Consider the following 26,888-nt stretch of genomic DNA (forward strand, 5'->3'; position numbering starts at 1 on the left):
AGAACTTTGGCTTCTTGTCCTTAGATAAGGCATCTTTCACGGTGAAGCCAGACAATGCGCTCAACCAAAGGTTGAACCACATGGGAGGCTGGACAAAAGCAGTGGTGATACTAAATGACACTAATCTCAGTAACTGAGATTGGCAAAGTTTTCCAGGTCATTCGTGAATCCACAGAATGACGAGTCCAAAGCAAGGGAAGTAGTCTCAGCATCCTCTGGTATATTATATCTCCTCTGGTGTGTGGGCGGCTTGGAAAGAAGCTTCCTCAATCTGCTGGATACCTACTCCCTGACCCTCAGACCAGAGTGTTCATCTCATCCAAGACACCACAAGCAAGCTGGAACCAAGGCAATTGACCTAGCTTCTGCTACCTTACTCAGTCTGATCTCATAAGGTTTGATCAGAACTCATCTCAGGGGAGGCCCAGTGAGATCCAACAGTCACCATCTGAATAGCAATTGAATCTGGAACCTGCTGACCTAGCACCTTCCCTACACTCAGCAACAGTTAAGCTAGAGGAAGGTGCTGAGGATGAAGCATGCACACCTCTTCTGTACATGATGAACCACACGCACATAAGGAGGAAGAGCTCCGAGAAGACCTTTCCCTAAAATGAGGGTGGCCAGTATACACATGCCCCGAGCAAGAAGGCAGCGCTGGTTCATCTGTGTGTGCCCCAGAGGAGGCAAAGGGGTAGGAGCCGTCCCAAGCAACCACAAGCACTAGGTCCCAAAGGACAACATGTGGAAGAGTTGGGAAGTCTTCTTGCCTAAGTTGGTTGGTGTGGGCCAACCCATACCTACCCTGCCTGAGGCTGGACAATCACCCATAAATGACCAACAGCACTTGCTTCCTTTCGACACAGGAGACAGCTTGCATGAAGTTCATCAAGGTTTCTTAAAAGAGGCCTTAAACTTCCCCTTCTTTTTCCAGAGGCTAGACGTATTCAAGAGCACACACTTCCCTTCAATGAAGGAGAAAGCTTGCACAAAGTCCTTGAAGAATTATTATGAGAAACCTTAGATTTTCCCTTCTTCTTTGCCATGCAAGAAGGGAGAGAAGTCAAGGATAAGGAGGAGGAAGAAAGCAAAAAGTCACCCTCTGTGATGTAATCCAACACTGAGCATGCTATATCCATCTCAAGCTGAGTTTGAAAGACAATCTCGTTCAATGGAGAGGGATCAATGACCATTCTCCAGTCACCTTCTCCACATGGGAAAATTAGCTATAAAACCACGTAGACAGTTCGTCTAAGACCTCCAGCATACTCTTCTCCAACATCCCTTCCATCTCTGCCAACAAGGCCAGAGCTTTCTGAGATCCTGGAAGATAAGGGTGAGTGATGGTCCTTTAACGGTATATAGTAGCTGTCTTAAAGGGACACAGGCTACTCTGGGCTCCACTTAATGTCTCTGCTACATTGCCCAATGGCATAAGAGGTACCCCACCCAACTCATGGCAGCCAGAAAAGGGGACTGCTAGTCCCAGTGTCCCCTTTCCTTCCTCTTCCTCTTCCCTACCTTCCTAAACTGTGGCTAGATAGGAACGAAAAATGGGCTGGAAGAAGGGTTCCTACCAACACTGGACAGAAAATGCATAGTCTACCTAGCTGCAAATCCCTTCAAACTCATGGGAGGTCTGAAGGAAACTGCACAGTGGTTAAAAGTCATGAGAATCCAAAACTTCTCTACCACTGGCTCACCCTTACCCTTCAGAAAAGTAAGGTTGTACCCAGTACTGGACAATTCTGCAAAGTGAGATTGCTCTGTGAAAACTTGTCATGTGAACCATGAGGAAACCATAATCCTGTCTTCTCAAGATGAAGTTAGCCCACATGTTGGCACTCCAGTGAAAGACAACACCTATCCACCCAACTCAGAACACTCATCTCTACCATCTTGGGTATAAACAACCTCCTCTGGTTCTCCAATAGAAGGGGAAGAAACTTTCCTGATCTGCTGGACAGCAAGAAACATTCTGACCTGGTGATCAAACTGTTCACTTGACCCCAAGAACCACAGGCTAGCTGAGACTACAGCAACCTGAACAACAGTCTTGCTTCAGGAGAGCACCCAAAGATGAGCTCTAATGATGTCAGGGTTTAGGTATGGAATTGTGAAAGCCTCCCTGAAATCATTACACTCACATATGGGGGTGAAGTACCACTCCAATTCGGCTTGACAGGGTTCCAGAGGCACAAGATTGTCCTACCTATCAGATTTAAAAAACATGAGTTGGTTCTCCCAAGAGAGATGAGGGCACACCAGGCTGCTATGGTACCTACACATGGGACCATGGCATACAATCAGTACTTCTGGTACCAATCAATGTACTGTACCCCAAGCATAGAAGGGGTTCCAAGCTTTGGTCATGCGCCCCATTGAGCTCCATATGTCTGGTGGATGCCAAACTACCTGAGGGCAAGAAAGAATGGGTACAAGTGCTATCATGCAATCACAACTCCAAGGCCCATGGCAGATCATAAGCAAACCCAGGGGCAGCACAATCCTCAGCAAACAGTCCCAGTACCCACAATCACCAAGTAGTGGAGACCTGTTGCGCATGGTCCATGAACCATCCACAAACTTAGCACCAGGTTAGTGCCAACTCTACCATGTGTACTCCAGGCAAAACATGGGTGGAAGAGTCATAAGCAGCCCTCATGTCCAAGAAGTGGCAGATCAAGCCCTTGAACTAAGCATACACAGTGAGGCCCTTACCAGCCCTAACTACAGTGAGCATAACATCCGCAGGTGAACGAACACCAGTCTCCCCAGGTGGGGATGGGTGCTCTCTCGAAGTCCTACAGAAGTTCTTATGCGAGTTCTTCACACTATGGAATATTCATGCATAAAAGGCAATGATTTTCATTTATGTAAGAACAAACATAACTTTTTCCACCTGCCACTGATATTCCCTAAAGAAAAATCACAATTTTTGAAAGTAAATAGTATTTTTCCTAATTATACAAACCTGAAGTCCTATACATTAGGGAGGAATTACTTTCAGGCGTAGGCTGGAAACAGCCGTTAAACTCTTCAGCAAGGTGGTTAGGCAGTAACTACCGCCAGGTAGGTGGGAATACCAGCCTGCCCGCATGTAAACATTCCAGTTTGCCTTTCGGTCCAGGTTCAGATTGAGGGGTGGCATGAGGTGGGCATAGTATGTAATGTAAAGGACCTCAGGTTTGTATAGTTAGGAAAAATACAATTTACTTTCAAAAATTGTGATTTGTTCAAACACGATACACAAACAGTCGGTCCTTTATATTAGGAAGACTCACTGGTTGGAGGGAGGAATCTGAGTGAGTCTCCTGGACTGACTGGAGTTCTGCACACCTGGGCTACTCCTCCTGGTCGAAAGAACGAGGAGTACCATGCCTCTGACATATTGATCAGAGTGTAGGAACTGCAAGATCAAATGTCAGATACTGGACCTTTCGCATGAGTGAGGAAACGTAACTCCTACGAAATAGGCTGGAAGGATCTAGAGTCGGAGGCAGTAAGGAAAAGCCGAGATAGGGTTCCCTTATTGCCAGTCTCTCCTTCCTCCCCTTGCTAGAGGAAGGAGCGGAATTGCTTCTATGATTCTATAAGAAAAATAGAACGGGTGCTTGATGAGTAGTCTTACCGCATCAGTGCCAGTTCCAGCAGCTATTGGTTCAAGTCCTATTCTCAACCCCAAGGAGAAGTTGGAGGACGGGGAAGGAAGAGGAAGAGAGGCCAGTCACTCTCGGAGCTTCTCACTTCCGGAACCAACACCTTAGGCGAGATGCTACTCGTCCTCTTGAAGGAGCCGGGTAAGACAACACAACTTGTTGAGCAGCCACCACAGAGCCAAGGTAAAATGGTTCCATGGGCCTGTGGGCAAGACCGAAGGAAGAAGACAAGTGTGTGGTCTAAGAGACCACGTCTTGCTTCCAGACCAACAGAAACTTCCCGAATGCGAGGGATGGACCAAGCCATCGACTTTGTGAGCTCTCGGGTGGAAGGTACCAGTATCGTTGTCATCAGCTGCCGAGTACCTCCTTTGATCGCTTCATGAAGTCAGGAGGAAGATGTGTCCTTAGCCCTAGAATGGTAACCTGGGAGATATTCACCCAACTGAATCTGGCAATGACGTACCCCCAAGGGGTTGGGAGGGACTCCAGTGGCTCAGTACCTTCAGTGCCTTATCTGACTTGGTTGGTGAAGGTGTGTGTCCCGCTCTCGGCTGGTTTTTGGCTAGAACGCATTTCGGAGAATTTCTCCCAGGGTTACTGTGCCCATATGTTGTACATACGGGTGGAATTCTCCCAGTGTTACTATTATTGTATTATTTTGTAAACCCTTGCCTAATATTTTTTTTTTTCTTTTCAGGCAAGATTTAGTGAATAAAAGTTAGTGAATTATAAAGAAAAGGCATACACAGATGAAGAACTGTCTGAACTTATGAACACAACTGGGGCTCTCTCAGTAATTTGTGCAGATAGAAGTGGTTGTGAAAGTGATAATGATGAAATTGATGAACTTGAATGTGACATATTATTTTGTAAAACCCTTGCATAATATTTTTTTTTTTTCAGGCAAGATTTAGTGAATAAAAGTGAGTGAATTATAAAGAATAAGCCATGACCAGCAAAAAGGCATACACAAATGAAGAACTGTCTGAACTTATGAACACAACTGGGGCTCTCTCAGAAATTTGTGAAGATAGTGGTTCTGAAAGTGATAATGATGAAATTGATGAACTTGAATGTGACCTGTTATATGATAGTGATGAAAACCAAGAATATTTACCTGAACCAGGAGATGAGAGTTCTGATGAGGAAGAAGATGACGTGATGATGAGCATGAAGAAGAAAAGAGGAAAAAGGGTAGCCTCTACACCAGTCAAACGCCCCGTCGTGCCTCTGTTGACCGTTTTCTCTATCCCCACCTACCGACGTCCCCCACACCTATCGCCTACCTCAGCTACTCCTGCTGCCACTGATAGGGGAAGAAGGCACCAGCGTGATATTCCGCCCATCGTCACATTCAAGACTACAACGATTGCCACCTAGTAAGTTTAGGTGGAGTTGTCGACGTCGAGACCCCAAGTAACGTAAGGACTCCCACAAGGAACATCGTGGCGCCTTTACTCCTGGCCCAACTCCAGGGCGGCAAGGAATGCAGTGTCACCAGAGGAAGCTTTCAGTTTATTTTTCAATGATGATCTCATCCAAGTGATTGTGACGTGGACTAACAAGGCCATTGATACATTTGCCTCAACTATAAAAGAAGATCAGCCACTTTTTGCTCCCACTGTGCCATTAGAAGTCAAAGCATTGCTGGGTGTACTTATCATCAGTGCCCAGAAGTCCGATGAACACATCCCCACCAGTGAAATGTGGAGCGTGGATACAGGTTGTGGTCTATACCGTGTGGCAAATGTCCGAGGCTCGGTTCAGGTTCCTTATTCGGTGTCTAAGATTTGACGACCCACAAACGCGACAGGTTCCGAGAGGTTGACAAGTTTGCTGCTGTGAGGGAAATATGGGACATTTTTATTGAGAGATGTGGCAAACTGTATGTCCCCCATGAAAACCTCACTGTTGATGAGCAGCTACTGGGATTCAGGGGCCGCTGCCCCTTCCGTATGTACATTCCCAACAAGCCGGCAAAGTATGGAATCAAGCTTGAATCATCAATGATAGCAAGTCCAAGTACTTGGTTGGTGGCATCCCATACTTGGGGAAGCAGGGGACTCAACCAAAGGGCGACCTTTCACATCGGCCATCAGTTTACCCGAGAGCTAACGAGGGCCTTACCATGGAACACACAGGAACGTCACAACTGACAACTGGTTTACCTCTGTTCCCTGGTATCAGATCTCCTAAATAACTGTGGCATGACTCTTGTTGGCACAGTGCGCGCCAACAAGAAGGAGATACCAAGGAGATGATTCTGGACAAAGCTACAAGAGAGCGTGGATCAAGTGCCTTCCTGTACACAAAGGAAATGACTCTGGTGTCATATGTGTCTGATACATCCAAGACAACAAAAGAAACTAGTGTTGCTCCTGTCATCTCAGCACACTCAGCCCAACATTGGCACTAAAGGAAAACCGGAGATCATTGAATTCTACAATTCAACAAAAGGAGGCGTTAATCGTTTGACCAGATGTGTTCCGGGAATTCCTGTTCGCATAAAAACAAGACGTTGGCCACTCTGTACTTTTTATGGAATGGTGAATGCTGCCAATGTAAATCTTACATTTTATACAAGGAGAATATGGAAAGAGGGGGCAACAGAAAAGTCATATCACGCCAGAAATTCATGCTGCAGCTCGGGAAGGCCCTAATCACCCCATGGCCACGTCACGGCTGGATTTACCCAAGCCCCGATCCTTGCAGTCCTTGATCACCACTGTCTGCAATGTACCATCACCAGGCAGTGCTGCAGGATCACCAGGGACATCTTTCTCAGCCAGCAGCGTGCATTGGTGCGCTGTTGTGAGTGCCCGGTCAAGTCCGATGGGAAGGCGCGTCACAGATGCAACAAGTGCGTCAAAGCCGATGTGTCCTCGCATCTGTATCCAGTCTGTGGTGACTGTATCTAACAGGTGAGTGTATATATAGTACTGTATGTGTTTCATTGATGTACTTTGAGTCATTTGAAGCATAATTTGCCATACTGCAAGTGTTGAATAGAAAAATTAATTTGGTATGTACTGAAAAATTTACCATTTTTGTCTGTCTCACCATACAGATTGTATACTGAGCTTGGGAGATGGGATTCAGCCAGCACGTAGTCCCATGACAGTAGAGAGTTCTACACCAACAAAAACAAAATTCGAAATCATTTTTTTTTTGTCAATTTAATTAGTAAAGTACTCCAAGAAAAGTCTATTTTTTTCTGTATTTTTGAAAAAAATAAAAATATGATTTACAGGAGGATTTCATTTATAATAGCCTCAATAAGAGAGAAGGAGTTATATTTCATTCGTATGTGTTCCAAATAACAAGATTTTCAGGATAAGTATTTTATTTTAATTATTTAATTACAGGTGAAATTCACCCAGGTTACCTTTCATGTTCACGGAAATGGAGGGTTACGTTCTAAGGTTAGACACTTCTTAGGAGATTCCTTGGGAAAGACAGTACTAGCGAAACGTTACATCCAGGTTAGGAATATCAAGCCTTTCGAAAGTACCACAGCTCCCTAATACAAAGTACAATGATCTGGATCATCGACACAAAGTCCAAGGAGGAGGGGAACAAGAAGGACTTGAACCTGACAGTAGATGCCAATGGATTCGGAGTCCACCTCGACATCCGAGAAGGAGTCGAGTATGATCCCCATCCCTGTACTTCCATCTTCTACGCCAAGGCCGGAGTAAGATGAGAGATGGTCCTAAGAGGGCAAATCTCTATCCGGCGACTCTCGTATTGTGCAGAAGGACAGGAACCCTAAGCAGAGTCACATGCCACCCAGGAACAGTTCCCTGGGACAGCAAGACTGAAGAAGCTTCTGTCCATAGCTAACTCTCAACTGAGGAGAAGCAGTCTACATCAGATAGAAGACTAGGTCACTAGGGCCTACGTTCCTCACAAATGAAAGAGAGAGAAGCAACCCTCGACGGAGAAAATGAGGAAGTCCAGACTTGAAGAGCGACTCTGACCCGAGAAGAAGTTCCATCAACGACACCATCAGCGAAGACAGATCCAGTCCCTGGGACAGTGTTGCAGAGGACTTCAAGGGATATCCAGCTATATCTGTTACCGCTCGGTGAGAAGGCCTATACTTGCGAGGAACGCTGGAAGGTCTCCAAGTCCTGAACACACAGATGTACTGCCTCAAGAACTGCTTCTTGTGTAGCTGCTACAGGAGGTTGGGTCAAGCGGAACTCTTCTCGATGCCTTGGCTATCAGGTCGGATGAAGGCGAAGTCTTCAGTATTTGTCTGTAACATGGGGTGAGCAATGCTTGTGAACCCCTAGCGAAACGGACGAATAAGGAGGGAAAAAACGTAGATATCGAGTTTTCACCAAAAAGACAGCATGCCTCACCGTAGCGGCCCCTGGTCTGGTTGGAAGAGCGAGAAAAACTACCGACTTCTTGTGCAGGGAGGCAACAGAAGGATGGTAGGGATTTCTCAGTCGAGCAGTCTCTGCATGAATCTTCGCGAAGAAAAGAGTGAGCAGCATGTTCCGTCCCAATCACTCAAACCCAAGGCCAGGCTTGCCTACCAATACATCCCCACCAGGAATGCATCTGGTTAATTGAGCTGTCGAGTGTGCAATAGAACAACACTCGAGTACCTGCAAATGTCGAGATGAAACAGGAGGAAAAAACGATTACCTCTTGTTTGTCGACAAATGCCACTACTGTGGTTTTGTTGTTCAACGAAACCAGTGAGTGCCGCAAAACCCATCCTGAATTCTCAGACGGCCAAAAGGCTGCCCTGAGCCCAGGACGGTGATGAGAAGGTACTAATCGTCTTGGTCACAAACCTTCAAGATAAGGTCTTACCAGTGTGCGCCTATTCCTCAATCGGTGAATCCGTAAGTAGACACAAGATGTGACGGGCATATGCAAGCATATTCGAAGGTTCCTTCAATCAAGCATTAGCCTAACTCTTTCCTCATACATCGAAGAGGAAAGAAGGACGGAGGAATGGAAGCAGACTTCCATTCTCCACCATGGGGATGCTTCTGCAAGATGATAGGGTACCGAGCCAATTAGCTCTAGCCGGGCTGGCATTTCCCGAATCAGAAGCATGGGAGGGGAGGCGGGATGGAAAGTTCAATGGAAAGAATTGCCGAGACCTAAGGGAAATAGATACTTCTCCTGAAGGAATCCATTCCCAGGTCTCGGCAATGTTGCTGCCAGTTCCAGAAGTTCAATAAGTATCATTTCGTCCAGGCATCAGCAGTTAAAATCTTCTTCTGAAGCCTGGGACTTCTTAGCTAAGGAGTTGAGGAGGGCTGGCTTGAACTCAAGGTCGAGTTGAGATGACTAAGACCCAAAGGTCTTGGCCATTGTCCAAAGGACAAGGCAGTGCCCTGGTACGAACCTTGATTACCGATGTATCTGGCAAATCTCTGAAAGAGAAAGGCAGAACCAAGTAATGGTTCGTTCTAAAAAATTCGAGCCAACTTGGGACTTATGAAACCGAGATCCGAATTGGGACAAAGTCCTTCTTCTTAGCACCAGAATTACCCAAAAAACTGCAGTCGGCAAGGCCCTCCGAGGCAAGAAGAATTCATATTCTGTCGAGGCAGGGGGGGAAGCTTGGTGTCTCGACCTGAATTAACTCCTTCGAAGAAAAGAATTCATCAGGTTGAGAACGCTCTTGAAAGCCAGGACCACAGCGGTCCCCGACACTCTCAGTCCCTCGGGAACTGCAAGGGTTGTGAGTGATGAAGGTTATTCATTGGGGGAGCCGCAGTCCTGTCCCGGGGATCCTCATGCCGACGAATCGGCGCGTTCTCCGAAAACAAGGGGGCGATCGCAACTTGAAGAGGAAGACCCTCGCTGTTTCCGAAGCTTGAAACTCCTGTACCTCTCCCCTTGGAGGGAGACCTTGACAGATCCCATGAAACCCTCCTTGGCTACCTGGTTATACTATGAGAGAATTGGGGGGCCGACACCCAAAGCACGCCAGGCAGCCGAACTCCGAAGAAGTTCGTCAGGCTATCTCTGTCCATCTCGTGCCTCTCAGAACAACCGAGAGGAGAGGAGAACAGGTGAGGAGAAAGAGTATCCCTACCTGTCCTGCCAGTAAGACAAGCAGGAGAGGCGGACCGTGAGCGATAATCAACTGAAGGAGATTACTGCCACACGAGGGAAGAAGAGCACTTGTGCCGTGGCAAAGCGCTTTCCTGGGAAGAGGAAAAAGTTCACTTGAGCATAGCCAAGAACCCGAATCGGAAAAACCTGAGTAGGGCTGAGCCGAGCTGCACCGAACCGAGCCGATCACGTGAACGCGATCCAGCCGGTTGGTATGCAGTGGACTGGGAGGCAGGCGGGGCGAGCCAAGCCGAGCCGAGGTAGTCTGGCAAGCCAAGTCGAGCCGAGCCAGTCTCATAAGCGTGACCAGGGGCTGAGCCCAGCCAATCACGCGAACACAATCGGAACTGGGCAGGCCAGAACTTGTCTGCTGTGAACAATTGCTAGTTTCCCGAACTCTAAACTCCTTTGAGGCCGAGGCCCGTCAAGAAGGTTCAAAGGGGAATTCTGTGTCTGCTATCTTGCATGCTCGAACTCTAAAGTTCAAGACACAAGAATGAAGCCCAGCCGAGCAACCAGCCGGGCGTCTCGGCACCCAGACACCTGGGTGTTTCGGCACCCAGACACCCGGGTGCCCTGGCAACCAGACACCTGGGTGTCTCAGCACTTTCTCTCGTCCTGTGCCTCTCATCAGGAGAGTGCTTGTGATTCATAGAATTCGAGCTACCCACGAGACTCCCAAAAATAGGGAGCGGCTGCTTTCAATTTCCTAAGAGATCGAAAGAGCCAAGCACAGAACCAGTCTTAGAAGAAGACTTCCAAGACTGGCAACGAGGGCATGGCCTCAAGAGGCCGCACTCTCGCAGACCCCGAAACGCAAGACCCCACAGGAGAATGCAAATCAGTTCCCACCCGAGAGTGGGAAAAGCCAACGAGAGAAACTTGTCTCACGGAAGAGAGTCAGTCCCTTAGAAGTCTTGCAGGACTTCCGAAGGAAATCTCTTCCCTGCTTCTTCTGATGTTCGAACCAACAGGATCGAGACACCAGGCTGGGAACCCGACCAAGCACTGGCAGTCACTCGGGGAGTGCTTGAGGTGCTGGCAGGAAGAGCCGAGACACCTGGGTGCCTCGGTCCTTTCTCTCGCACTGCTCCCGAACTGGGCCAAGGATAATCTCTCCAGACCAGATCAGGATACTCGATATTCCATAGAATCTCAAGCACTCGGAGCGGCTTGCGAACGAGTGCCAGAAGAAGCCCCCGTCTTAGAGGCGGAACCTCTAGGACTGGGAAAGGGATCGCAAAGAGGTCTGCGTGCCCGTGGCTTCCGAAACACAAAACCCAGAGCTATGCCAATCGGTTTCCTAACCCGAAGGTCAGGAAGAGCCAACGAGAGACCCACTGCCTCCTCGGAAGGAGGCAGTCCCTAGACGTCCAAGGGCATCGAGGGGAAGAAGCAGCCTTCCTCTCCTTCAGCCAACGGAGGTCTGTCCGATTCTCGGGACCCCCTTGGACCTCGGGAGAGGAAGGGAAGACACAGCAGAAGACGAAATCAAAGATAAGATGAAGAAGGCGGCGGCTACTTCCACAGGGCGGTTTCCTTCACCTCCACTCCGACATCTTCTACAGGATGGTGGACACGAAACATCGTAACCTCCAGGGCAGTCAAGCAGGAACACAACGGATGCAGCCCAGGACACCACCACCAGGAGAAGCAGCAGGCATGATCAGGACAGCCGATGCAGGAGCTACTGCAACGGCCAGGAACAACACTTCAACAGGGCAATTTCCTTCATCTTCACGCTGACATCATCTACAGGATGGCAGACATCGTAACCTCTGGGGCAGCTCGCAGGAACACAGCGGCCGGGCGAGCCAGGGCTTGGCAGGCACGATCAGGGACAGCTGATGCAGGAGCTATAGCAGAGGTTCGGAGGACAGGAGCTATTGCAACGGCCAGGAACGTCACTTCCACAAGGCGACTTCCTTCCCCTTCACGCCGACATCTTCTACAGGATGGCAGACATCGTAAGCTCCAGGGCAGCTGGCAGGAACACAACAGATGCAGCCCCGGGCACGACCACTAGGAGAAGTAGCGGGCACGATCAGGACAGCCGATGCAGGAGCTACGGCAGCGGTTCAGAAGGCAGGAGCTACTGCAACGGCCAGGAACATCACTTCAACAGGGCGACTTCCTTCATCTTCACTCCGACATCTTCTACAGGATGGCGGACATCGTAACCTCTGGGGCAGCTGGCAGGAACACAACGGAAGCGGACCCGGGCACGACCGCCAGGAGAAGCAGCAGGCATGATCAGGACAGCCGATGCAGGAGCTACGGCAGAGGTTCGGAGGGCAGGAGCTATTGCAACGGCCAGGAACGTCACTTCCACAAGGCGACTGCCTTCCCCTTCACGCCGACATCTTCTACAAGATGGCAGACATTGTAACCTCCAGGGCAGCTGGCAGGAACACAACGGAAGCGGCCCTGGGCACAACCACTAGGAGAAGTAGCAGGCATGGTCAGGACAGACGATGCAGGAGCTACGTTAGCGGTTCGGAAGGCAGGAGCTACTGCAACGGACAGAAATGTCACTTGAAAGTCACCAGCAGCGACAAGAACGATCAGGGCGGCTGCAGCAGGAGACCAGGAAGAGCAGCCCAGAGACTGTCGTCGAGTTGACAAGAGCATAACACAGGGAACAGCAGGAGCAGATGGACCACAGATACGCCGGAGGCAATGCAACAGCATACATGAAGACCAGCAACGACAGTGATCGATCCACATCGGCGGGAACAGAGTCAGAACGATCCCGACGTGGAAATATGTCATCTAACCAGGTATTGTGGTCGATCCCGAAGCAACATTAAATGAACGTTGGGACTTCTTCATGCGATATATCCTTTGATATATCCACCCAACTACTGCTGTGTCTGCGATGCTCACTGTCAGCCTGAAAGAAAAAGCAAAGATGATTAGTAGAGGGAGACCCCTCTCACTACAAGGGGAACTGCCCTACGCAGTGGGAGGAGGTACTCTACAAGAGGTCGCCCGATCGCTCCCCACCCCTGGTCTTCGCCGGACGAGCGAGCGAAAAGGGCAAAGGAGAGAGATCTACTAAAGGGGAGAAGGAAGACCCTACAGGTAGAGAAAAAGGACTGAGGGGAGGCCACCAAGGGTGCCGTGGAAACAGAACTTACCGACGATGCCCGCAACCTCCTACCCGGCCCTCAGTTCTCCAAGCGCAGGCAGTGAGCAACACTCAGCATAAGTAGGAAGGAAGTAGTGATGCCCCTTATACACGGAGGGCGGAAGCCCAAGAAGGGAATGAACTCTTACGTCCCGATCAATGTAGGGGAGCAAAGATATTATGTCCCAAACTATATCTCCGAATGTACAGGGGCACCTTCAGTATTTACGTAAAGGGCTGCTGGAAGAGAAGCATTACCACTCGGTTACGCTTCTCCAATTACGTTCTTGGCCGTCAAACCCAAGACACAGCGCAGGGAATGACGGCTTATGCAAGGTTATCACAAATCATGGGTTTGTATTAATAAAAATCAAACACACGTATATATGAACAAAAATACAGAAAGATCCCACCAGGATAATAAGAGCTTAACGACAGTCAGGCAGAGAGAACCAAAAACACGCCAGCAACGCATGACAGCCAAAAGCAAACTGGAATGTTTACATCCGGACAGGCGGGTATTCCCGCCTACTTGGCGGTAGTTACTGCCTAACCACCTTGCTCAAGAGTTTAACGGCCGTTTCCAGCCTACGCCTGAAAGTAATTCCTCCCTAATGTAAAGGACAGACAGTTTGCATATTGTGTCGGAACAAACACAAAATAGGCCTAATCATCATTTGCCCATATCTGATATTAAATTTGGTGTTGGTATGAATTACAGAATCACTGTATCATCTTCATTTCACTCATATATTTTACTTTAAGCCATTACAATCTCCCATTCTAATAAAGATTCTTCCCCATCCCATACCTTTACCATGGTGGGGTCCAGGGTGGGGGAAAAGTTTCCCCAAGTCAGGTATGACTCAACATCCAAAGTTATGAGGCTGGTACTAAAAATGGTAGTTACAGAGAGAAGATGGTTTTAAAGTAAAAATTCCCCCTACATTCATTCCACAATTCACAGCCTAAAACATTGTTGGTAGAACTATATAGTAGCTCCGCAGCGGCGACGGCACTATAACGTGACTTTTGCTACAGCTTTTTGGTTGCTAATTATGAATTTACCTTTAATTTTTGGCGCTCGAGTGTAATTAACCTGTAATTAACCCCTGAAGTTCAACCAACAAGGTAGGGGACCCGATGGGAAAATGGAGTTATGGGTGGGGTATACCCCGGGGACAGGTGATCTGCTCCCTCCCAGCCAACAAGCTAGGGGATCCGATGGAAATGCGGGGTTCTGGGTGGGGTATACCCCCGGGAGAGTATTATTTGGCTAAGTAACAGCTCACCCGCACGTTTCTACCCTACAAGTTAGGGGACCCCTAGGGGAAGCGGGGTTGTGGGGGGCATAGACGAGGCATGACAAACCGGCCAAAATTTACTTTTTACGGCACCCCAGACATGAGGAACCGCTACATAAACAGAGAACAAACAAGAACATTAAATGAGCTGACACAAAGGCAACCCCTCCAATTACTACTATCCTCCCAAACATTTATTGGGGAGCCATTGGTTCATTCCTCACTCCCTTACTGAGGGAACTCGGAGTTTGGGGACCTAACCCCCCAAAAACACTTATCTAACCAATCACGTTGTGCAGTAATCCCCACTGAGGAAAACCCCCTAAACAGTGCCACTCAAAGTTGCTAAAGGCCCCCTCCTTGGGGGGCTGTCCTTTTTCTAGGGTCCACATATGCTTCCTGCACATGACAGGGCACGGGTACGTCTGTCTTGAACGGTTCATATTTCGTCCGGCAAGTGCAATAACTTGTTAATCTGTTATCCCTACGCATGACTCTAACACACCCTGCATGCAATCCTCCCAAACTATAAGTTAACACAGCAAAGAAAAAATGGTATTTTCATTATAAAATAAGTTTTTAAATATACTTACCTGGTAGTTACATATATATAGCTTTATCCATTGATTAACTGTGCAGACGTGCAGAAATTCAAAATTAAAGGCAATCGCTGATAGATGGTCAGGTGGCCATACCTGAGCGCCCTCTCTACCAGGTAATTAGAACCAATCCCAATTGTCCTCAGAAATTCCATGCCCCTGTTCTCAGAGGAGGAGGGAGGGACCTTTATATAATATGTAACTACCAGGTAAGTATGTTTAAAAACTTATTTTATAATGAAAATGATATTTTATCTAACTTCCCCTGGTAGTTACATATATATAGCTGATTGACACTCATTGGTGGTGGGTTAGGAGAACCCAAAACACCGTTGGGGAATTCGTATAATTACTAAACACTAAATATTGAGCTGTAAAACATTGGCTCTGTTCTTACTCGATAAGGAAGCTGGCTTCAATTATCCTGCCTCATTCGCCTGCATTCCTGAGAGTATCCAGCGACCATCCAGGGGCTGTAGAAAGTCTCTATGGGGCTGTCACGTCCTCAACCCAAACATGACTAGACCACACTTTGCTATCCTGGCAGGCCATGGACAAAGAGCTGACCACCTGACCCACTAAAATCACTAAATAACACACTCCATAAAACTAACTTAGACTGCAACCCCAGACTGTGGAAGGTTGTAACAACCTTTCACAGACAACCTGTGAGTTCAAATCAAGAAAAAGGCAAGGGTATAATACAAAAAAAGGTTAGGGTAAAGGCAGTAGTACCCTCTCCAACTACGGGCGCCGGGAGGCAACGTGACGGACTCAGGGAATTTCAGCAATCCTCATATTGGGTCTGTACTCTTTCAGGTAACAATCTGCGAAGATAGATTTGTTTACCAAAAAGTCGCCTCCAAAATCGATTTTGCTAGACCTGTTGTGTCTATAAGCCATCGGTTGCCACAGCTCTTACCTCGCGGCGCTTTGACTTTGAGGGATTGGAAAGTTTTTTCTGTCACATTCTTGTGAGCTTCCCTTATTAAGTCCTTGATAAAGAACGCCAGTGCATTCTCTTTGATAAGGGTAACGGCTGCCTTTTTCACTGAGCACCAGAGGTGATCTGTCTGACCTCTAAGTGTTTCTGGTCCTTTGTAGATAAAATTTAGGTCCCTAACTGACAAAGGCCTCTTTTTCCTGTCCTACTAAAATGAGTATTGCCAGCCCTGTATGGAAAGATCTGGGCCAAGGGCTGAGAAGGGTTCTCGTTTTTATGAGAAACCAAGCAGCGAGAGCAGATCTGCATTTTCTCTCATTGAAGCCTACTTTCTTGCTAAAGGTTTGTGGAAGTTCTCCTCTACCTCTGGCTGTAGCCAGCGACTCACAGGAAGGGTCTTTATGAGATCCTTCCATGAAGCCTTAATGAGGTTCAAACTCTATTCGAGGTTAAAATTTTAGGACTACGCCTAAATTTCCAAAGAGGTCGGGTTGTCCTTCCTTCTTAATCTCGTCTCAGCGACCTTATGAGATCCGTGAGGTCCTTGTCTCATTACGCTAATATTTCTGTGACGGAAGACGGAAGCAAGTATGTATCCCTTGATGGTAGATACTGCTAGGTTTCTTTGGGTTTTCAATGCAGAAGAAAAAAAATCTATTGAGTTAGAGAGGTACCGGGAAGAGGAATGCTGTTTTTCCTGCACCATTCCCTGAACACGCCCCACTTTGGATTGGTACACCTGGAGTGTGGACGCTCTCCGCCTCGCCGCATGGCTCTGCAGCTTCCCCTTGAAAACCCTTCACTCTTTGCCAGTTTTTCGATAGTCAAAAGGCAGTTAGGCTGAGAGCTATGTGAGATTTTTTGATGGTATCTTCTATATGTGGTTGGCGTCTGAGTAGATCGCTCCGACAAGGTAACGATCTGGGGGTGTCTACTAGCCACTCCATCACCTCCGTGATCCATGGTCTCATGTAATAAAAATGGAGCTATCAGGTCATGCGGGCGCTCTCAATTTCTCTCTCTGAACTTCTTCATGACTCTGTCTAGATCTTGAATGGAGGAAAAGCGCATACGTCTAGTCCCTCCCAATTCATGAGGAAGGCTGCCCACCGCCACTGCTTCCTGGTCTGGGACTGGAGAGCAGTAGACTTGGCCAACCTCTTCTGCCCCTGTGTCGCAAGAGTAGTCTATTGACGGTTCTCCACAGATTCCAAAGCCTGCGTAATACATCGCGGATGTAAGGTCCATTCTGTCGGAGAACTCGTCTTCCTCTCGCTGAGAAGATCCGCCTGACGCTCTTCTCTCCTCTATGAAGCCGGGTGATCAGAGTTAAGTTGTTCGCTTCTTACCACAGCAGGAGATCTCTTTTTTGGCTGCCTCGTGAAAGGGAAACCTTAACGAGTGCCAATTCTGTTTTGATGTAGCCAACGCTGTGGTGTTGTCTGCGCTTGACCTGGTACAATCTTGTTCTGACCTTCTCCTGAAAGTGGACTAGTGAAGATGAATGGCCACCAGTTCCTTGGACATTTATATGCCATTTCTCTGATGGTTTTCCCATAGACCTGAGATCTCGCCTTCCTCAGCTTTGCACCCCATCCCATGTCCGATAAGGCCTGAATACAACACTAGGTCGGGGTTCTTCTTTGTTGGTTCGAGGCTCAATTGAAGTTTTTGGGGTCGTTCCACCAACTCAATGTTTTTTTATTCCCAGAGGACGAACTACGCCCCAGATCTGGCCTCTTTTCCAATAGCTGACAGATGGAACTGAAGTGGGACGTGATGTAGTCTTCAGGAGACGAATTGTCTGATCGAGGAGAGGGTCCCCAGCAGACTCATCCACCCGCCGAACAGGTCCATCTCCCCAGGAAAGAGCTTCACCTTTTCTAAGCACCCACGCGCCAGCTGGGAAAAGCCCGAAAACCACTGACTGAATCCTCATCCCCAGGTAGATGATGTCCTGGTGAAGGCTGCTAGCTGCATTTGGCCAGATTTACTACCAGACCCAATTGTTAAGTACAATTCATTGTAACTTGTAGATCCTCCAGACACTTTTGTTTACATCTGGCCTGATTGTGGCCAATCGTCCAGGTACATCGAACCGTATCCCTTTTACATGTAACCAGTGAGCCACGCTGATGCCACTCGAGAGAAAAAAAACGTGAAGGAGCCGTGCTTAGTCCAAAACAAAGTGCTCTGAACTGATAGGTTGTCCCGAGATGCACAAACCTCAGATATTTTCTGTAGTTCGGGTGAATTGGTACGTGAAAATACGCGTCCTGTAGGTCTATTGAAACCATCCAGTCTTCCTGTTTGGTGCCTGCTAGGACTGGACGCAGAGATGTCTCCATGGCAAACTTGACTTTGCTTACGCATTTGTTCAGTGGACTTATTCGTGAACTGGTCTCCAACCCCGAGCTCTGGGTACCAGAAAAGTCTGTTGTAAAACCTCTGATGAGGTCCTTTACCCTTCTATTGCTGCTTTTGATAGCATCTGGGTCACCTGTTCTTGAAGAGCTGCTGCCATGGTTCAGAGTAAGTAGCTGTCAACTCTAACGGTTCTTGTGAAAGAGGGGGCTTCAGGAAGGAATCTTGTATCCTTCCTTCAAAACTCGATCGTCCATACGCCCGCTCCCCTTTGGCTCCACTTCTTGCCAAAAGTGGATAACCTGGTTCTACTTGTGTCTGGAGGTTGTTGTGATCATTTCTGGATTTGGGTTGCTGCTTGGGGTTCTTAATGGTTGTCCCCCAGCAGCCATTCTCTTTGATTCTCTCTAAAGGGCTTCTCCTACGAAAGGGCTGGACGCATAGGAGGAGCTTCCCCTTGTCCTTCCTGGCTAAAAAGTCATCGGAAGAACTTTCCAGCAGTCCTGTGATCAGATCTTGCGTTGATTGCTGGCGCAAGGGCTGCTGATAAGTCTTTGCAAACCAGCTCTGAAGGGAAGAGCTGCTTAGATAAGGACATACAATGTCTAGATTTCTTGAGCCAAAGTCACTCCAGACCTACACGCAACGAACACAACATAGCTCGCTTCTTGATAACACCTGCTGTGAAAGGGCAGAAAGTCTGGACCGACCTGCCCCTCACAGCTTTATCGAGACAGGCACAAGGTATTTGCGTACATTCTTCCTTTTTTTTTTTTTTTTTTTGCTAGATCTGAAACTCTCTGCAAGAGCTGCAAGAGTCCAGTCCATCAAGCTGAAGACTTCAATAGTTCTGAAGACGCCTTTCAGCAAAATGAGATCCAACTCCGAAGTGACCACAGAACCTTGGCTTTAGTCATGGCTGTTCTCCTGAAGAGTCAACGAAGTTCGAGAAGTCCCCTTGGGAGGAGGCAGTGAACTCCCAAACTGAGTCTCCCAGTCTCGTACCACACGCTGGATCTAGAAGCCAATCTTGTCGGGGAAAGGAAAAAGTTGTCTTTACTTGTTCCTTCTTCTTCAAAATCCAATCATTCAGTTTAAAAGGCTCTCTTTCACTGATTTGGCTAACACTGTTTTCTTTGAATGAGGAAGACACTTCTGGGTTCACCATCAAATATTAAGTGAGGAGACTCCGCAGGCACGCTCTGATGAAAATCGCGAGAAATAAGTCCGCCAAAAGAGTATAGTCTCAGATCAGCGCATGAAGAGTTTCCTTCAGTTTCTCTTCCGAGATCTCTTCCAAAGGATCCGCTTATTTCCGATGTCGAACGGAGAGGGGGGAAACGTGTGAATCGCGGTTGCTTATGCAAGGCCACGCATGCGCTCCAACTTCTATGCTAAGCGAGGGAGCTGGCGATCCTTGTTCCCTCCCGTCACTCGTGCGGCTTGTTGCGGGGAAGCGTCTATGAGCGCTGCAACTTGCCGCGAGTTTGCATCTTGCTGGCTATTAGCGTCTTGTTGTTCTGATTCTTGCCTTACCCTCTTCTTGGGTCTGTTGACGTCCTAGATTCTCTGTGTGTTTCTTCTCTTAGTCCTTGCGATTTGTAAGAGTCAAAAGAGACGCAAGGGACTGCTGGACTTCCCACAAGAACTTTACTTGAGGTGCCACTTGCTGCTGGAAACAACTGGAGAGCAGGCACTGCACTAGCTTCCACAACTTCGAGACTCTAGCTGGGATCTTGATGAAGCAGGTGACGCAGCTTGGTGACATCGCCCCATTCTGTATGGAGTAAAGCGTGAACTGAAGTCATGTATACGCCTTCTTCCCCGACGAAAGGCGCGCCCTACGCCTCTGTTTAGGCGTAGAAACGCCGCTTTCTTCCGATATAACTTCTGGAGAGCCCATCGCTGCAAGAGGGTTGCTGGAGCGAAGTGTAATCGCGCCTCTGATAGGTCTAGATTCTGCGACGGACGCCAACCACGCCTGGGGTCTTGGCGCCATCCGAGGAAGACGAACACGCCCTCATCTCGCCTTTCCTGCGCGAGGGGCCCGACGCGCCAACAGGATCGCCGCCGAGGATCGCTCGCCGCTGTTCAACGTTTCACCCCAGCCTGCTCGAATGCTCTTCTCCCAGGGGCTGGGGAGCATGAAGAGGTCTAGGGCTAGAGCCGTGACAGACACGAACGGACGCACCCTACTGCACTAACACTGTCACCAACTTTTGTTGCAAACTATGCACGCCCCACATCACTTCCCTATCCAAGAAAGGGATTGTACAGAAACCCTATGGCCGAAATAGCAGCCATTATATCCTTTAAAGACGGATTACTTACTCCCGACTCTGCAGGAGGATCGGGTACTATAGCCTTAGGGTTAGGATCAGGAATATTAGTATGAGACAAAGTTAGATATGATCAATTATCAGGAAGACTCCATTGAAAAGTGACACTGGAAGATCTAGTTTCCTAATTTGTCCTTTCCAATCGCCCCACATACTTATCATACCTCTCCACTCTTCGACAAACTTTCACACCCTTGCATCTATCATCAAGGCACACACATGATCTCTGGCATTTCTTACAAACTGTGTGGGGATCAAGAGCACTTGGGAAGTCAGTTCCTGCATCCCCAACACACATTCTAACAACAGGGTCAGCCATCTTGAAAAGCAAGTACAAAGAACACCTGTAACAGTCAGAAAACCGGAACAGATAGGCTAACAATGAGAAACGAAAATCCAGGGAAGATCCAAAATCAGTTAGTTTTCATCAACGAAAACCAAAACAAGTAATGGGCATCACCAATTGTAGTAAAGCAAAACCAAAGTAGGAGCCAATTTCCAACATGTTGATAGAACGACGGCAGGGAATTTCTGAGGACAATTGGGATTGGTTCTGACCATTTGAGAGGGCGCCAGTGCGCCACTGATCATCTATCGCGACGTCGCAATTTTGAATTTCTGCCGTATGCCATGACAAATCGGGCGCGGATAAAGCTATATATGTAACTACCAGGGAAGTTAGATATTTAGCATATATCGCTTTTTGAGCTTATTCTAAAAGCCAACCGTTATTGGTTGCACTACCTCAACTGTTGCAACACAGGTACCCCCATCTCAGTACTGAACACGCGCGAGGAGATTATATCCCCGAACTCATTGCTAAACACAGTGAAATGATTACTCCCACCAGCCCACTATACATTAAATCTCATGAAGTAGATTTGTACTGCAAAACGCTGTTGGCCCAGTGTTCGAGTCTCCATCCAGCCAGTGAAGAATTAGAGGAATTTATTTCTGGTAATAAAAATTCATTTCTCGCCATAATGTGGTTCGATTCCACACAAGTTGAACCCCATTGCTAGGTAACCAATTGGTTCTTAGCCAACGAAATAGCTCAACTGGCATCTTCTAGGAGAGCTGTTAATCAGCTCCAGTGGTCTGGTTAAACTAAGATATACTTTAACTTGTACCCAAGAAAAACTTTCCTGAACATTTTTTCAGACAAAAGCATCGTTTGTATGCTTCCCTTATCATGACCAGCGGGATTCCATTTCTCTGAACCCATTACGTTGACTGCGAAGGACAATCACAACTCAGTACTAAATATCGGCGAATGCATTTATCAAATTAACAAGTGCAAACAAACGAAGAGAGTGTATCTAGAAGTACAAAAAAACAAAAAAACTTTCCTACACATTTTTCGCACGGGCAGCATCGCTTCTCTGTTTTTATCAGCAATCCAGTGCTGGACTCATTTCCAACCCAATACTTCAAACACGGCAAAATGCATTTAGCCCGCCAACCCAGTACTAAACATCATAAAGCTATCTGTACCCCAAAACATACATTTTGGCCAGCCGCATTTTTCTCAAGCACTTGTGGTTTCTTTTGCTTTATTGTCATAATCCAGGACGGTTTTTTCAACAAACCATTCCTGTTACCGTCACAGAAGTTTCTGCCCCCAAATACCTCACGCAAAACCTTCCCAACACCTAACTGGGCGCTAAACTCTGCACTTCCCACTCTGACCTACCACAGCCCTTAACTGCTACCTGATTCCGCTAAAAACATACAGATTTTGCGTTTCTTGTTCAGTACAGTGGCTGAATCCCTTCCATCAGCGTCGCGTTTGCCTGAGCCCATAACTCGGCACACCCCCGCAATGCCTTGCGCTAACTGCTATATCAGTTACCGCAACTTTTCTGCCTGCTACTTAGGTAACTACGAACGGTTAATCAAGCTTTGTCAGGAGGAAGTACAATTTTCTAGGCTACCTGGCTGAAGACTATTTTAACATTCATTTCCTTACCCCAACACCAGGTTCCACACATTTTTAAAGGCAGCGGCTGATCTCAATCTCCTGGTCCCTTAAGGTGGACAGTTAGTTCTGTTGGTGTTCACTTTTTTTTATCTGCAAAATCGCATTTTTTAAGTAAAATATTTTTCTAACATACAAAACCCGAGGTCCTTTGGCATATGGGGGAATGCTTTCGGCAAAGGTGAACTAATGCTAAAGATCTCTGTATAAGGCATGTGTTGGTATTACTACTAGTTGGGCATGGTTGGCAACAAATGTGGAAGCCCACAGTGACCAACCACCCAGCTTCACTTATCTAATGAGCTGTTTCAGGTAGAATGTAGGCCAGGTAACCCAATAAAGTGATCTCAGGTTGAAGGCAGTAAAAATGCATTTTACTTTAAAAATGCAATTTGATCCTCTACATAAATATCAAAACTTTGAAGGCAATTGTATTTTTCCCTAATTATACAAACCTAAGGTCCTTACATTAGAATTACTAGGTAGCTGAAACAGCCGTTAACCTTTCAGCAGGTGAAGGCAGGTAACTACCGCCAGGTAGGCGGAATACCAGCCTGCTCAAAGATATAAATGATTCCAGCTTTGCCTTCAGTCCAGGTTCAGATTGAGGGGTGTCACGAGGTGTATTGTATGCAATGTAAATATCTCAGGTTTGTATACTTAGGAAAATATAACGCGACAAAAATTGTGATTTGTTCAAACACGATGTAAAAACCGTCGGCCCTTGCATTTAGGAAGACTACTGGTTGGAGGGAGGGTAATCTGGAGTGAGTCTCCTGAAACCGACTGAGTTCTGCACACCTGTGCCTACTCCTGGTCAAAAGAATGAGGAGGTTTATTTCTGACATATTGATCAGAGTGTAGAAACTGCAAGATCAAATGCTTTAGAGTTACTGATCCTTTCTCGCATGAGTGAGGAAACTTGAACTCCTACTAAAATAGGCTTGAAGGATCTAGAGTCGAGTGGGTAAGGAAAGCCGAGATAGGCTCTCTGCTACAGCCCTCCTTCCTCCCCTTTGCAGAGGAAGGACAGAATTGTCGCATGATTCTATAAGAGAAAATACAGAACGGGTGCTCGATACAGTCTTACCAAGATCAGTGCAATTCCAACAGCTATTTGTTCAAGTCCTATTTCATCCTTAAGGAGGAAGCTGGAGGACGCGGGAACGAGGAGTGAAGAGAGGCCAGTCACTCTCGGAATCCTTCTCACTTCCAGAACCAACACCTCAGGCAAGATGCTACTCGTCCTCTTGAAGGAGCCGGGTAAGACAACACAACTTGTTGAGCAGCCATCACATAGCCAAGGAAAAGGGTTCTAAGGGCCTGTGGCAAGACCAAAGGAAGAAGACAGAGTGTGGCTCCATGAAAACCACGTCTTGCTTCCAGACCAACAGAAATTTCCTGAATGCGAGGATGGACCAAGCCATCGACTTCGTGAGCCTCGGTATGGTACTGGTAGCTGTCGCCATTGCCGAGTACCTTTGATTGCTTCATTGTAAACTCAGAGGAAGATGTGTCCTTAGACACTTTTCCTGGGAGAGACAGTACTAATGTAAAACGTTGACGACATCCAGGTTAGGAATATCACGCCTTTCGTGAAAGTAACACAGTCTTTAATAGGACAAAGTGAACAATGATCTGGACTCATCGGTTAATAAAGTCCAAGGAGGAGGGGGAATGCTAGCGACCTCAACCCACAGTAGATGCCAATGGATTCGGAGTCCACCTACGACATGTGAGAAGGAGTTGAGGTATGATCCCCATCCCTGTTCTTTTCCATCTTCTACGCCAAGGTCAGGGTAAGATGAGAGATGGTCTTAAGAGGCAAGAGTTCCACCTGACGACTGTAAGGCACGCGGCAGAGCACTTGACAGAACCCAACGAGTCACATGCCACCCAGGGAACAGTTCCTTGGGACAGCATGACTGAAGAAGCTCGTCCTCAGAAGCACCCCCGACTGAGGAGACAAAGGCTACTTCAGATAGAAGACTAGGTTGCAAGGGCCTACGCGTTCTTCACAAATGAAATGGAGAGAAGCAACCCTCGACGGAGAAAATGAGGAAGTCCAGACTTGAAGAGCGACTCTGACCCGAGAAGAAGTTCTGGATAACGGCCCATCAGCAAAGACAGATCCAGTCCCTGGGACAAAGCTGAGGACTTCAAGGGATACTCCAGCTATATCAGTTGTTGCTCAGGCTGAGAAAGCCTGCGCTTGCAAGGAAAGCTGAAAGTCTCCCAGTCCTGAACACAGGATGTACTGCCTCAAGAACCGCTTCTATGTAGCTGCTACAGGAGGTTGGGTCAAACGGAATTTTCTCGATGCCTCGCAATCAGTCGGATGAAGGCGAGCCCAATTATTTGTCTGTAACTCGGGTGAGCAATGTTTGTGAACCTCAGTGAAACGGATAAATAAGGAGGGAAAAACGCCGAGTACCGAAGTTTTCACCAAAAAGACAGCATGCCCCACCAGAGCGGCCCCTGGTCTGAAGGATGAGCGAGAAAAATTAACACTTGTGTGCAGGAGGCAACAGAAGGACAGTAGGATTCTCAGTCGAGCAGTTCCTGCATGAATCTTCATGAAGAAAGAGTGAGCAGCATGTTCATTCCAATCACTCAAAAACCCAAGGCCAGGTTTGCTTCACCAATACATCCCTACCAGAATGCATCTGTTAATTGAGCTGTCAGTGTGCAATAGAACAACACTCGAGTACCTGCAATGTCGAGATGAAACAGGAGGAAAACGCATTGCCTCTTGTTTGCTCGACAAATGCCACTACTGTGGTTTTGTTGTTCAACTAAAACCAGTGAGGCCGTGAAAACCCATCCTGAATTCCTCAGACGGCCAAAAGGCTGCCCTGAGCCCAGGACGGGGTGGTGAGAAGGTACTTAATCGTCTTGTCACACAACTTCAAAGATAAGGTCTTACCAGTGTGCGCCTATTCTCAATCTGTGAACTGCAAGTAGACATAAGATGTGAGGGAAAAGGTTCAAAGGTTCCTTCAATCAAGACATTTCAACTCTTTCCCATACATCTAAGAGAAAGAAGGATGGAGGAATGGAAGCAGACTTCCATTCTCCACCATGGGGATGCTTCTGCACGATGATAGGGTACCAAGCCAATTAGCTCTAGCCGGGCTGGCATTTCCCGAATCGGGAGCACAGGAGAGGAGGCGGGATGGAAGTTCGATGGAAAGAATTGCCGAGACCTAAGGGAAATAGATACTTCTCCTGAAGGAATCCATTCCCAGGTCTTGGCAATGTCGCTGCCAGTTACAGAGATTTGATATATCATTTTGTCCGCATCAGCAGCTGTAATCTTCTTAGCCTAGACTTCTTAGCTATAGAGTTGACGGGGGTTGGCGAACTCAAGGTCAAGTTGAGATGACTAAGACCCAAAGTTCTTTGCCACTGTCCAGTGACAAGTCGGTGCCCTGGTACGAACGATTACCGAGGTATCTGGCAAATCTCTGAAAGAGACTTCTTGGGACTTACTAAACCGAGATCTGAATCGACAAAGTCCTTCTTCCAAGCACCAGAATCTTCCAAAAACTGCCGGGCAAGACTTCTCCAAGGAGGAAGAATTCATATTCTGTCGCAGGCAGGGGTGGAAGCTTGGTGTCTCTTTAATTCGAATTAACCCCTTCAAGAAAAGAATTCATCAGGTCGAACGCTCGAAAGGCCAGGATCAGCGCGGTCCCCAACACTCTCGGTCCCTCGGGAACTGCAAGGGTTGTGAGTGATGAAGATTATTCATTGGGGGAGCCGCAGTCCTGTACCAGGGATCCTCGCGCCGATGAATCAGCGCAAAGTTTCCAAAAACATGGGGGCAATCGCAGCTTGAAGAAGACCCTCGCTGTTTCCAAAGCGTGAAACTCCTGTACCTCTCCCTTTGGAGGGAGACCTTGACAGATCCCATGAAACCCTCCTCGGCTACCTGGTTATACTACGAGAGAATCGGGGCTGACACTCCAAAGCACGCTAGGTAGCCGAACTCCAAGATATCGCCGAGCTCTCTCTGTCCATCTCGGAGCTCTTGGAACAACCGAGAGGAGAAGGAACAGGTGAGGAGTAAAGTGACCTTTACCTGTCCTGCCACGTAAGATAAGCAGGAGGCGGACTCATGAGCTATAATCAACCGAAGGAGATTACTGTCGCGCGGGTAAGAAGAGCACCTGTGCTGTGGCAAGCGCTTCTGGAGGCGCAAAGTTCACCTTAACATACGAACCCGAATCGAAAAATAGAGCAGCACCGAAGCCGAGCCGAGCAGATCACGCTTAACGCGATCCAGCTGGTTGGCATGCAGCTGACTGGGAGGCAGGCGGGCGAAAGCCGAGCCGTCGAGCCAGTCTGGCGTTTATCTTCGGTTTCTAGCCGAGCCAGTCTTGTAAGCGACCGGGGCCAAGCTGAGCCGAGCCAATTGCGCGGAACAATATCGTAATTGGGCAGGCCGGACTCGTCTGTTGTGAACAACTGCTAGTT

General features: G+C 47.7%; 1 protein-coding gene and 1 pseudogene across 4 annotated transcripts in view; one reads left to right on the forward strand and one right to left on the reverse strand.

The window, feature by feature from the left end:
* The window catches only part of LOC136837221 (protein GUCD1), a 147,183-nt gene that overhangs the window by 108,514 nt on the left and 11,781 nt on the right, over positions 1-26,888 (reverse strand). The window lies entirely within an intron of this gene.
* LOC136837318 (piggyBac transposable element-derived protein 4-like) lies at positions 4,354-6,580 on the forward strand (annotated as a pseudogene).

The sequence above is a fragment of the Macrobrachium rosenbergii genome, chromosome 58 (genome assembly GCF_040412425.1).
Source record: "Macrobrachium rosenbergii isolate ZJJX-2024 chromosome 58, ASM4041242v1, whole genome shotgun sequence".
Lineage (NCBI taxonomy): Eukaryota > Metazoa > Arthropoda > Malacostraca > Decapoda > Palaemonidae > Macrobrachium > Macrobrachium rosenbergii.